Genomic DNA, 13702 nt, shown 5'->3' on the forward strand with positions numbered 1-13702 from the left:
AGGTTGGTGACCACTGATCTAGAATGTCATTGTATGCTGTAGCTTTAAGATTCCCCTTCACTGGAACTAAGGGGCCTAGCCCAAACCATGAAAAACAGTCCCAGACCATTATTCATGCTCCACCAAACTTTACAGTTGGCACTATGCATTGGGGCAGGTAGCGTTCTCTGCCCAGAGTCCAATGGCGGTGAGCTTTACACCATTCCAGCCGATGCTTGGCATTGTTCATGGTGATCTTAGGCTTGTGTGCTGCTCAGCCAAGGAAACCCATTTCATGAAGCTCTGTTCTTGTGTTCATGTTGCTTCTAGAGGTAATTTAGAACTCGGTAGTGAGTGTTGCAACCGAAGACAGATGATTTTTACGCGTTTCAGCACTCTGCGGTCCCGTTCTGTGAGCTTGTATGGCTTACCATTTTGCGGCTGAGCCGCTTTTGCTTCAAGACATTCCCACTTCACAATAACAGCACATACAGTTGAACGCTCTAGAAGGGCAGAAATTTGATGAACTGACTTGTTGGAAAGGTGGCATCCTATGACGGTGCCACATTGAAAGTCACTGAGCTCTCAGTAAGGCCAATCTACTGCCAATGTTTGTCTATGGAGATTGCATGGCGGTGTGCTCGATTTTATACACCTGTCAGCAACGGGTGTGGCGGAAATAGTCGAATCCACTGATTTGAAGGGGTGTCCACATACTTTTGTATATATAGTGTATATAGGCACTGGCAATGAGGCATTTGTTTGCTTAATATTCTCATCTTGCCCTCAATAGTTCACAGCTATAATGATTACAATTATTTAATTTACAGGCTTATGTTTCATTATATTAAATATTTCTACAGACGTACATCCTGGAAAAACCTCCACCGGCTTGTAAATCAAGAGTGAACTCATGTCAACAGCCAATCATGCAGAATATCCACAGGAACACAACCCAGAGCTTTGTGGTGAGGCTTGTGTGTCACTCATCTAACCCACTCCCCCACGCGTTGCTCAACATACAGTTGCTATTGTGAAGAGAGAGAACCCATGAAACGGGTTGGATATGTTCTGTGGTTCAACAACCTTTCTCTGAGATGAATTTGTTTCACAGTTAGTCTATATCACCTCATTGTTTGTTTCTTATTTGCTTTGCGACAGCTTGAAAAGGCTTCCTATATGCTTTGGTTAGGGTTTCCAAATGTAATACAAAGAAATTGCTTGAAACAAGCTGTATATTTCCCACCTGCATCCCTCTTTATTTTACAGAACAATTCATTAATGTTCATTTAAATGTTCATTAATGATAAGAGATGAGCTGATATGCATAATACTTTGAATCTCTGTGGAATTTTCCACCTCGTAACAGACACTTTTGGCACTCACACATGATAACCCATCCCTGTCATGTAGTCTGGGTATGCCAACCACGGGTACAGTATGTCACTAGTCACCACTAATAACTCCAACATAGGCTACACATTAATGTACTGCACATTAATGTACTGCTTCACCTGAGACAGTTGCCACCTTATGGCAGCAATACCCATTTGAAATGCTTGCTGTCAGTTTCAAATGCATCTTTGACATTAGGTACGTTTGAAAGTAAAAAAAAAAAAAAAATGGTATCTTCCTTTTAACTTTAGCAAACCTTACTGTGAAACGACAGACAATGAGCCAATTGTGTCCATCCACAGTTAGTTTTAAACCACAGCAGCATAACCAACAGAATAACATAATTTTAGGCCAGAGAATCATTCTCTCAATTAGTTTAATTGAAGGAGATGAGGTAGTGGAAGCGGAAATTCACTTAGAATCCTATTTGTCATCCTTATCTCTGGATAGCATCTCCTTATTCATCACATTCAGTCTCTGCTCTTCAATACATCGTAAAGATATCAAGAACTGGACCACTGCTGGCCATATAGATAGACGGTCACTATAAAGCCATATAGATAGACGGCCACTGTAAAACCCAAATTTACAGCAATAGATATGACTCATGCGTATCTTCCTCCATCAACACAAAACACAGGCCTTCCCTCCTTCAGCCTTTTCAAATGATGGCAGACCGATGAAAGAAAAATTTGGTACAAAATGATCCCTCGCTCTATTTTGGACCAATCACAGTACATAGGTTTACTGTACTACAACAAGGCTGCCTTGCAGGGGTAGCTGTTAAAGAAATAAAGAAGAAGGGTGAGGGGTACAAAGAAGGGTGAGTTTCACAGCTGTGCAATACAACCTCCCAAAGAGTCCTGACGTGACCCGTTTGACCTCTGGATTCGTGGCGGCTTTCCAGAGTTCGTATATGTCGGCCACGTGGCCGTGCGACGTCATCATCTTGTCGTAGATGCAAAGGTGGTAGGGTGCCTTGCCCTCACCTGAGAAGTACACATGCTCCTGCGGCAACACGCCCATGGCGTTGGCGCAGATGCCCATGAAGACATCGTCGATGTACAGCGAGGCGTTGAGGGTCAACGAAGCCTGGTAGATTTTGTTCGCCACGTCTCTCGAGACAACGTAACCCGCCCCTGCCGTGTAGTCTGGGTATGCCAACCACGGGTACATCTCGTATGAGACATAGTACTTGCTTTCCTTCCGGCGGATGGGTGGCGCGCCTCTGTGCACGCGACCGATCCAGAAGTCTGTAACGCCCTTCCTGTCTATGTCCTGAAGGTAGCGCACCAGGTTGGGCATGTGCACGAAAATGTCATCGTCAGACGTCATGAGGAAGTGGGCGTGCGGGCAGTAGGCGTGCGCCCACCGGAACTGTAGCAGAAGCTTGAGGGTTAGGTTGTGGAACGAGTCCACAAAGTCCTGTTGGATCAAGTCGCCATTCAAGCGGTCTTCACGGACAAGGTTGTCCTGGGTGCCCCCTCGGCTCCTCCGAGTATGGGCAGCTTCGTGCTGCTTGGGGAGGCCCAGCACAAAAACCACCTTCACAGTCACCCCCAGGGTCTGGCGGATGTAGGTCTCGTTGCCCCACGTCGACCGTATGGCTCGCCGTCTCTCGATGTTCTCTGGGGAGGACTTGACTAGCAGCAGCAGTAAAACGTTCTTCTCTCCTGAGCACTTATACGGGTGGTTGAGCAGGTAGCGGTGGTTGCTGAACATGTGGGCCTCCTGCCGCGGGATGGTGAAGCTCTTGTTGATGAAGGTGTAGCGGTTGACCAGGTAGTGGTAGGAGTAGGACTTGACGTGGCTCACCACGCTGCCATCCCAGCACACCATCACCACCGACAGCACCAGGCACGTGGTCATTAGCTGCAAGCACTGGCACTTGCGGATCCGCCGAAAATTCACAAACATACCGGAAAATTGGTTCAGTAAAATTCTGGGGTTCTTCCTCTGTCAGGTCTGAGTGGTGGTGGTGGTGGCGGTGGTGTGTGTCAGAGTGTGTGAAAGAGCGGCTGCAGACGCAGTTGTCCCAGTGACTGTGCATAGCAGTGTGTGTGTTCCATCCTAGGGTTCCCACATGGAGCAGGAGGCATGGGTGTGTCAGGGAGAATCACATGAGGAGCCTCCCGGAAACAATCGCCTCCGTCCGGCAAGTCACTCACACTCCTGTTGTTACTGACTCGCACACAGCCGTCCTCATAGTTGCTCAGACTCATCCAGCATCCCCAGGGTGCCGAGCATTGCTCTGAAATGGAAGAGAGAGTACACGTTTTACTCTAATGGCCCAATGTGGTGAGAGTTAAGTGTAATAAAATCCTCCTTAGAGAAAAGCAGACAAACAGATCAATCAACTAGTCTGAAACTGAATTTTACAATTTTGCCTTTTGGGTGTGTTAGAGTTCTTAAACATTTGGTAACTGTTTACGTTAGGCTGCTCTTCTACCTGTGTAGTTACTCTGTAATTACTCTAACTAGAATGTATTAAGTTCTTAATAGAATGTTGTTGTTTAAAGATGCAATATGCAGAAATCGCTCCGCCATTTCCCTGGTTGATAAAATTCTAATAGTTTGCCTAATTTCAGTTGATGTGACAAAACAAGCAGTCATTGTGAAGAGAATCATTGTACCATCTAAACTACTGTGAAATATATTTTCCATAACCAAAAATATTGTTTTTTCAGCTGTTTGAAGCTGGTGTACAAAACCCAAAGTAAAAGATGCAAAAACTAAATTAAAGGACAGGATGCATAGAAATAGCGAATGATGAGATTGAAAGCTCTATAACTCATATTTCTATGTGCATTTGTTCGGTCTCCCTAAAAAAGTTACATATTGCAGCTTTAATACAACATCATTACTAGAGCAATTACAACACAGGTACAAAAGCAACTTAATGTAAAGACTTACCAATTATTATTTTTTTATGTAAAGTTGTAGTATTTACTCTTATTTAGCATAGCTTTTGCTTCTAGAATCTCCATGCTTTTTTTAAGCTAGTCAGGCTAATTAAGTGTCTTAATGATGAATTGTGGGGCCATTTAGTCATGCAGGCACACAGATACATGTTTCATTGTCCAAGCCACTGTATGTATGTTAAGGTAATATATATTGAGCTGTGTCTATTCTGACTGTGTCTAATAGTGTAATGGTCATAAATAGATTGCCTGCCAGGGCTTTCAAGGATGATTCATTACTGGGGAGGTTAACATGCAGTAGTGATGTCATTAACAAAACCAATAATGAAATAGTACCTCAACAAAATAGTATGATGAAATATATATACTGTGGGAAGAAAAAGTATGTGAACCCTTTAAAATGAATTGTTCCTTTGGTCCAATTGCCCTGTCTTTGTGAGAAGCAGAGTAGGTGAACGGATGATCTCTGCATGTGTGGTTCCCACCGTGAAGCATGGAGGAGGTGGTGTGATGGTGTGGGGTGCTTTGCTGGTGACACTGTCTGTGATTTTAACCAGCATGGCTAACACAGCATTCTGCAGCGATATGCCATCCCATCTGGTTTGTGCTTAGTGGGATTATCATTTGTTTTTCAACAGGACAATGACCCAACACACCTCCAGGTTGTGTAAGGGCTATTTGACCAAGAAGGAGAGTGATGAGTGCCTCATCAGATGACCTGGCTTCCACAATCACCCACCTCAAGCCAATTGAGATGGTTTGGGGTGAGTAGGACCGCAGAGTGAAGGAAAAGCAGCCAATAAGTGCTCAGCATATGTGGGAACTCTTTCAAGACTGTTGGAAAAGCGTTCCAGGTGAAGCTGGTTGAGAGAATGCCAATTAGTTGATTTCCAGTTAAGTATCCTTTTTTTCAAGATGATTGATGAGAAAAGTATCGTCCAACCCATCAGGTATCTCATGGCACACTCATATGCCATGTCTTGAAATATGCAAACAGACGGATTAAAAGTAGATTTACATTGTAATTTTTCTGACAGCCAACTTTCTAACTGCACATAACTTTTGGACTTTATAGCATTCCCAGAAGGCGTGGATTATTGAGTTATTGTTAGTTTTACACTTAAGACGTGACTGCTGTGAATTTTGTCTCTTTTGTAATAAATTCTATACATTAGTTTATACTGGATTAAGTGTAAATATTCATTAACTGTAATTTTGTTCCAACATTCCCTCCATCTTGTGGCAATATCAGTTGTTTCTAAGTCTTGGTTCCAATAGTTTATATATTTTATTTCTTAGAGATTGTCAGTTGGATATGCTCTGTCTGTAAGTTTGTGTGTTTTTCTTTTGTTTTCCTCTTAGTGGGCAAATTTAGTGGGTGCTCACGGTGGGTGTCTTTTAGGTCCCAGTTGTTCTTGCTATGCAATTTTCAATGAACACCCCTATGAGAGTCTTTTATAACCCCTCCTAAAACCCCACCTGTTTCGTTTTGGTTGTTGTCAGTGACTCTTTGTTAGTTCCCTTTTCTGTTTGAGTGACATTTTTGGTTTTCTTGCTGGGGGAACGTAACACCATCCTCAGACTTAAGGTGTAGAACTTTCCTTTTTATTGTATTTTTATTTGCCTATATGAAGTTTTATGACCAAGTATACTTTTATTTTTAAAGAATGTCTTCGGTGTGGTAACCGAGAAATAAATATACAACTTTGAGAGCCATGCCAGAGGAATTCTACTTGTAAGATTTATGGGAAGATTATTCCATTTAATTAGACCTGCTTTCATATTGTTGAGTAATTAGACACATTTCTTTATGTATTTGTTTGTCACTTATTTAGCATACTAAGTATTTAATATTTTTTTGTGGTCCACTAAAGGATTGCTGTAGATCATGAATTGTTGTTTTTCCTATTGCCATTATTTTAGGGTTTTCCAAGTTAATTTTATATCCTGAGATTTTTGAGTATTCTGAAACTATATTTAGCAATAATGGCATTGAGTTTTCGGTATTGGTCAGGTATATCAGGAGTTCGCCTGCAATCAAGTTTAGAGAGTCACAGTATGAATACATAGTTATTGTATACATTACATATATAGAGCATGTGGGCTGAGCAAACATTTAACAGAACACACAACAAAAAATCTAGCAATTATTTGTACTTTGAGGCACTTTTAAACTCCAACTCCTCTCCTAATGTACCGAAAATCTGTGGATTATGTCGTTGTACATACATTGGAGGAAGACTGTCAGTTAAGGGTGCGTTCGTAAATTCACTCTGGCTATCTACTCTGATTTCAGAGCACTCTCGTCTGACTGTGCCAGAGCGCAGAATAACTGATGAATTTACGAATGCTCAACACCCGTTGAATATGGCCGGTGCCGGTAAACATCGGCAAAACAAAGTGCACTTAAATTGTTGCCAGCAGCACAGTTAGTCACCAATTCTCTGGATAACATGAAAGCACCCTAACCAGTTCTGATAGGGTGAGTAAAATGGTCAGAGTGAGGTTCTCTCATTCGTGTCTGGAAGTGGCTAGCCAACGTTAGCCAGTTAGCTTGGGTGCTTGACTGCTGTTGTGAGGTCAACGCTCGGATCAGCCCTACTCCTCGGCCAGCGCGTCTAGTGTGCTTTCTGAACGCTCCAAGAGCGAAACTGACAATGCTCGGGAATTTATGAACGCCCAGAGCGCACTCTGGCACTCCAGATTGAATTTACGGACACACCCTGAGTATTGTGGTCAAGTAGCCTAGCGGTTGAGAGTGTTGGAGCAGAAACTTAAAGGTTGCTGGTTCAAATCCCTGACATAACTAGGTGAAGAATCTGTCAATGTGCCCTTGAGCAAGACACTTTACCCTAATTGCTCCTGTAAGTCGCTCTGGATAAGAGCGTCAGCTAAATTACTAAAATGTAAATTAAAATATAGTGGCTGGTGGGGTTCTACTTGGGGAGAGTGGGTCCACCGAGAGACTGAATTGATGAGTCGAGGCCCCACACACACCTCCGAGAAGCTGCCCTGCCAGTCACCCAATCCCTCTATACCTATTTTAAATCTATAGGCTTATCATTTAAACTAAATCAGTTTCATATCATAAAAACAAGTACTTCTGTTGTGTGCTTCTCCTCTGATTTCCTAGTGTGGCTTTGTGTGACATTAGCTGAGAAGTCCAAAATGTGGCCGGTGAATGGTAAAAGCCAGCGCAGCAAATGTGGTGCTGGGGGTTCTCCCATAATAGAGGGGTTTATGGCGACGATCCATCGAAACTCCTGAGAGCTGCGGAAAGCGTTCCGCACACAATGGAGGGCATCAGGATAGCTCTGGGAGCACAATGACAGTGAGAGCAGGGATGTGAATAGGCTGCTTCCGCCCGTTTGGCCTGGGTAAAAACCAAGGGGGATCATGGATAGGCCTGGGACTCCCAGCACATCACCACGCTGCTGCCCCCCCGAGAGCTTTTATCATTAGCTACCCACTGCCTAATAGGGTCACTCGCTCAGAATCTCGTATCTTTCTCTGTCTCCTCTCACCCCTCTCCATCTCTCCCTCTCTCTATCCTTATCTCTTCCTGTGACTCCCTCTTTGCCTGAGTAAGATGAGGTATTGCTGTCTTGTCTAACCTCAGCTTCCCTATTTCAACCCGAAAAAGCTTTCAGAAGCCCCTCGCCACTCCCCCTCGTGTGTTAATGAGAATGTTGACTGTCTGTGTGTTACAGTAAAGTCCACGCCTGCATGAATCTGTGTTTACTAATTAAGTGTCATTATCTCATAAAGGACAATGGTTCAAGAAACAATCGTCTGCAAATTGTATGATTCAAGTAAATGTGTAGTTACCTGGAAAGGGACGTTCAGTTACACCGCTCCACTCACCACTGCTTACCGTACATGACACTGGGGTCATTTTGCTCCACTCACCACCGCTTACCGTACATGACACTGGGGTCATTTTGCTCCACTCACTACCGCTTACCGTACATGACACTAGGGTCATTTTGCTCCACTCACCACCGCTTACCGTACATGACACTGGGGTCATTTTGCTCCACTCACCACCGCTTACCGTACATGACACTGGGGTCATTTTGCTCCACTCACCACCGCTTACCGTACATGACACTGGGGTCATTTTGCTCCACTCACCACCGCTTACCGTACATGACACTGGGGTCATTTTGCTCCACTCACCACCGCTTACCGTACATGACACTGGGGTCATTTTGCTCCACTCACCACCGCTTACCGTACATGACACTGGGGTCATTTTGCATTGGTAAATGAAAGAACATTGAGATAGAAGTAGAGACATGCTAAAATAAATGGCTCTGGATATCAGTATTGTCTTACTATGGTGTATTCATTTGTGCTTCATGTACTTGTGTGTACCGGTGTCTGACATAAGACACTGATTATAAACTGGGTGGTTCGAGCCCTGAATGCTGATTGGCTGACAGCCGTGGTATATCAGACCGTATACCATGGGTATGACAAAACATTTATTTTTACTGCTCTAATTACGTTGGTAACCAGTTCAGAATAGCAATAAGGCAACTCTGGGTTTATAGTATATGGCCAATATACCACGGCTAATGGCTGTTCTTAGGCACGACGCAACAGCCGTGGTATGTTGGCCATATACCACACCCCCTCGAGCGTTATTGCTTAAGTATACTTCCCAGGCACTTAGGTACTCCATTGTAAATACAAGTCTTTATTGGCTTTCCTGCCGACGGTGTCATGGCCACGATACCATGTCCATCTAACAAAGACAAAGGTGTGTCTTGCCTCTCAAGTCTCATCATTGACATCTGCCAGTAAAACTGCCTATTTGTTCTGCAAGTTTTCTTGTTGACTGTTGAAAGTCAAATATGCTTTACCTCACAGGTGTGTTTGGTTTGTAATATGTGTTGTGACTTATACCTTTACTTAGGCTACTTTCTACTAATGTTTAACCTTTCAAGTAGTTATTTGTATAATTTTTAAAAACATTTTAGTCATTTAGTCTTACAGTTAGTGCATTCATCTTAAGGTACGGTAACTTGGTAGGAAAACCACATATCACAGTCATAGTGTCACGACTTCCGCCGAAGTCGGGTCCTCTCCTTGTTTGGTCGGCGTCGCCGGTCTTCTAGCCATCATCGATCCACTTTACATTTTCTATGTGTTTTGTCTTGTTTTTCCTCACACCTGGTTTCAATTCCCTCAATCATTTGTTGTGTATTTAACCCTCTGTTTCCCCCATGTCTTTGTGTGGGATTGTTTATTTGTAAGTGCTTGTGCACGTGTTGTTTGGTGCGCGTCGGGTTTTTCTACCCAATTATTCTTGTTATTTTTATGCCGTGGGTTTTGCTATTAAACTGTTCCGGCTATTACCAAGTTCTGTTCTCCTGCGTCTGACTTCCCTGCCACCGATTACACACCCCTTACACATAGTAAGTCCATTTTACTCAAAGTAGCTATCAACAAGGTCAGAGCTAGTAAGGGGAGAAAACAGTTGGGCAGATGGATCCTTTTCTTTTTAGACTTCAGTGCAGCTTTTGACATTATCGATCATAGTCTTCTGCTGGAAAACTGATGTGTTATGGCTTTACACCCCCTGCTATAATGTGGATAAAGAGTTACTTGTCTTACAAAACACAGAGGGTGTTCTATAATGGAAGCCTCTCAAACATAATCCAGGTAGAAGCAGGAATTCCCCAGGTTAGCTGTTAAGGCCCCTTGCTTTTTTCAATCTTTACTAACGACATGCCACTGGCTTTGAGTAAGGCCAGTGTGTCTATGTATGTAGGGAATTTTTGATAGGATTAAATGTCAGGAATTGTGAAAAACTGAGTTTAAATGTATTTGGCTAAAGTGTATGTAAACTTCCAACTTCAACTGTAGTTTGTTTGGCATCTTTTCAAGGGTGTCACCATCCTCAGCATACACTCTGAAACCGTTGATACAGGTTTGTCCAAATTTTGAGAATATTAGCATACCTTTAACACACGGGAAACCCTCTTTTCACGACACTACGGTAATTACTTTTTCGTAGAAGGTGAGGAATACTTATGCAGCAGGTTAGGAGACTGAGGTTAAGGTTAGCAAAGGGGATAGGGTTAGCGGGAAATGCTCTCCTAACCTGCTACATAAATCACTTTGTATCGAAATGCCGTGAAAAGTGTCTGTCGCTTCAACACATACAGTCGTGGCCAAAAGTTTTGAGAATGACACCAATATTAATTTTCACAAAGTCTACTGCCTCAGTTTGTATGATGGCAATTCGCATGTACTCCAGAATGTTATGAAGAGTGATCAGATGAATTGCAAAGTCCCTCTTTGCCATGCAAATGAACTGAATCCCCCCAAAAAACATTTCCACTGCATTTCAGCCCCACCACAAAAGGACCAGCTGACATGTCAATGATTCTCTCGTTAACATAGGTGTGAGTGTTGACGAGGACAAGGCTGGAGATCACTCTGTCATGCTGATTGAGTTCGAATAACAGACTGGAAGCTTCAAAAGGAGGGTGGTGCTTGGAATCATTGTTCTTCCTCTGTCAATCATGGTTAGGTAACACGTGCCGGAAACACGTGCCGTCATCATTGCTTTGCACAAAAAGGGCTTCACAGGCAAGGATATTGCTGCCAGTAAGATTGCACCTAAATCAACCATTTATTGGATCAACAAGAACTTCAAGGAGAGCGGTTCAATTGTTGTGAAGAAGGCTTCAGGGCGCCCAAGAAAGTCCAGCAAGCGCAAAAGGTACAGGGATTGGACTGCTGAGGACTGGGGTAAAGTCATTTTCTCTGATGAATACCCTTTCCGATTGTTTGGGGCATCCGGAAAAAAGCTAATTAAGTTAATTGACAGCATGCCAGGGCAGATTGCAGAGTTCTTGAAAAAGAAGGGTCAACACTGCAAATATTGACTCTTTGCATCAACTTCATGTAATTGTCAATAAAAGCCTTTGACATTTATGAAATGCTTGTAATTATACTTCAGTATTCCATAGTAACATCTGACAAAAATATTTAAAGACACTGAAGCAGCAAACTTTTGTAAATTAATGTGTCATTCTCAACTTTTGGCCACGATGTACACTCACACACAGTCACAAACCTGTACTTGAAACTCTAACCGGGAGTGCAAATTGAAAAATCCTCCTCATGGGTTCCCAACTCTGTCTAAATACAGTTTGTGTGAAAGTGAGCCTTCTATGTCTGCATAGTTTCAAAGTACAAGCACAAATTAAAGCAGGAAGCACCAGTGACTAGATCAATAAAAAAGCGGGCAGAAGGAGCAGATGCTAAGCTTCAGGACTGCTTTGCTAGCACAGACTGGAATATGTTCCGGGATTCCTCCGATGGCATTGAGGAGTACACCACATCAGTCATTGGCTTCATCAATAAGTGCATTGATGACGTCGTCCCCATGTCACGATCGTCATAATAAGCGGACCAAGGCGCAGCGTGAGAGACATACATCTTCCTTTTATTAGACGAAGACGTAACACGAAACACTCTTACAAAACTAACAAAACAATAAACGACCGTGAAGCTATAAACGAAAGTGCACACACAAGCTACTAACGTTCAACATAGACAATTACCCACAATCACCTAAAGCCTATGGCTGCCTTAAATATGGCTCCCAATCAGAGACAACAATAAACAGCTGTCTCTGATTGAGAACCAAACCAGGCAACCATAGACTTTCCTAAACCTCTCTACTTAACCCAACCCCATACACTATACAAAACCCCCTAAACAATACACACACCCTAAACTAGACAAAACACACAAACATCCCATGTCACACCCTGACCTAACTAAACTAATAAAGAAAATCAATATAACAAAGGCCAGAGTGTGACACCCCACAGTGACCGTATGTACATACCCCAAACAGAAGCCATGGATTACAGGCAACATCCGCACTGAGCTAAAGGCTAGAGCTGCCGCGTTCAAGGACTCTAACCCGGAAACTTATAAGAAATCCTGCTATGCCCTCTGACGAACCATCAAACAGGCAAAGCATCAATACAGGACGAAGATCGAAACGTACTATACCAGCTCTGATGCTCGTCGGATGTGGCAGGGCTTGCAAACCATTACAGACTACAAAGGGAAGCACAGCCAAGAGCTGCCCAGTGACACGAGCCTACCAGAGGAGCTAAACTACTTATATGCTCACTTCGAGGCAAGTAACACTGAAACATGCATGAGAGCATCAGCTGTTCCGGAAGACTGTGATCACGCTCTCCGCAGCCGATGTAAGACCTTTAAACAGGTCAACATTCACAAGGACGCAGGACCAGGCGGATTACCAGGACGTGTACTGCAAGCATGCGCTGACCAACTGGCAAGTGTCTTCACTGACATTTTCAATCTCTCCCTGTCCGAGTCTGTAATACCAACATGTTATAAGCAGACCACCATAGTGCCTGTGCTTTAGGTAACCTGCCTAAATGACAAACGACCCGTAGCACTCACGTCTGTAGCCATGAAGTGCTTTGAAAGGCTGGTCATGGCTCACATCAACACCATTATCCCAGAAACCCTAGACCCACTCTAATTTGCATACCGCCCCAACAGATCCACAGATGATGCCATCTCTATTGCACTCCACACTGCCCTTTCCCACTTGGACAAAAGGAACACCTATGTGAGAATGCTATTCATTGACTACAGCTCAGCGGTAAACACCATAGTGCCCTCAAAGCTCATCAATAAGCTAAGAACCCTAGGACTAAACACCTCCATCTGCAACTGGATCCTGGACTTCCTAACGGACCGCCCCCAGGTGGTAAGGGTAGGTAACAACACATCTGCCATGCTGATCCTCAACACAGGGGCCCCTCAGGGGTGCGTGCTCAGTCCCCTCCTGTACTCCCTGTTCGCTCATGACTGCACGGCCAGGCACGACTCCAACACCATCATTAAGTTTGCCGATGACACAACAGTGGTAGGCTTGATCACCGACAACGACGAGACAGCCTATAGGGAGGAGGTCAGAGACCTGGCCGTGTGGTGCAAGGACAACAACCTCTCCCTCAACGTGATCAAGACAAAGGAGATGATTGTGGACTACAGGAAAAAGACGACCGAGCACGCCCCCATTCTCATCAACGGGGCTGCAGGTTGAGAGCTTCAAGTTCCTTGGTGTCCACATCACCAACAAACTAACATGGTCAAAGCACACCAAGACAGTCGTGAAGAGTGCACAACAAAACCTATTCCCCCTCAGGAGACTGAAAAGATTTGGCATGGGTCCTCAGATCCTCAAAAGGATCAGCTGCACCATCGAGAGCATCCTGACTGGTTGCATCACTGCCTGGTATGGCAACTGCCCGGCCTCCGACCGCAAGTCACTACAGAGGGTAATGCGAACGGCCCAGTACATCACTGGGACCAAGGTTCCTGCCATCCAGGAC

The 13702-nt window shown here is 43.9% G+C and overlaps 1 pseudogene; it reads right to left on the reverse strand.

Moving 5' to 3' along the window:
- Nucleotides 1-2126: 2126 nt before the first annotated feature.
- On the reverse strand, nt 2127-3413 carry LOC120020750 (annotated as a pseudogene).
- Nucleotides 3414-13702: the final 10289 nt, after the last annotated feature.

This window comes from Salvelinus namaycush, chromosome 25, assembly GCF_016432855.1.
Source record: "Salvelinus namaycush isolate Seneca chromosome 25, SaNama_1.0, whole genome shotgun sequence".
Classification (NCBI taxonomy): domain Eukaryota; kingdom Metazoa; phylum Chordata; class Actinopteri; order Salmoniformes; family Salmonidae; genus Salvelinus; species Salvelinus namaycush.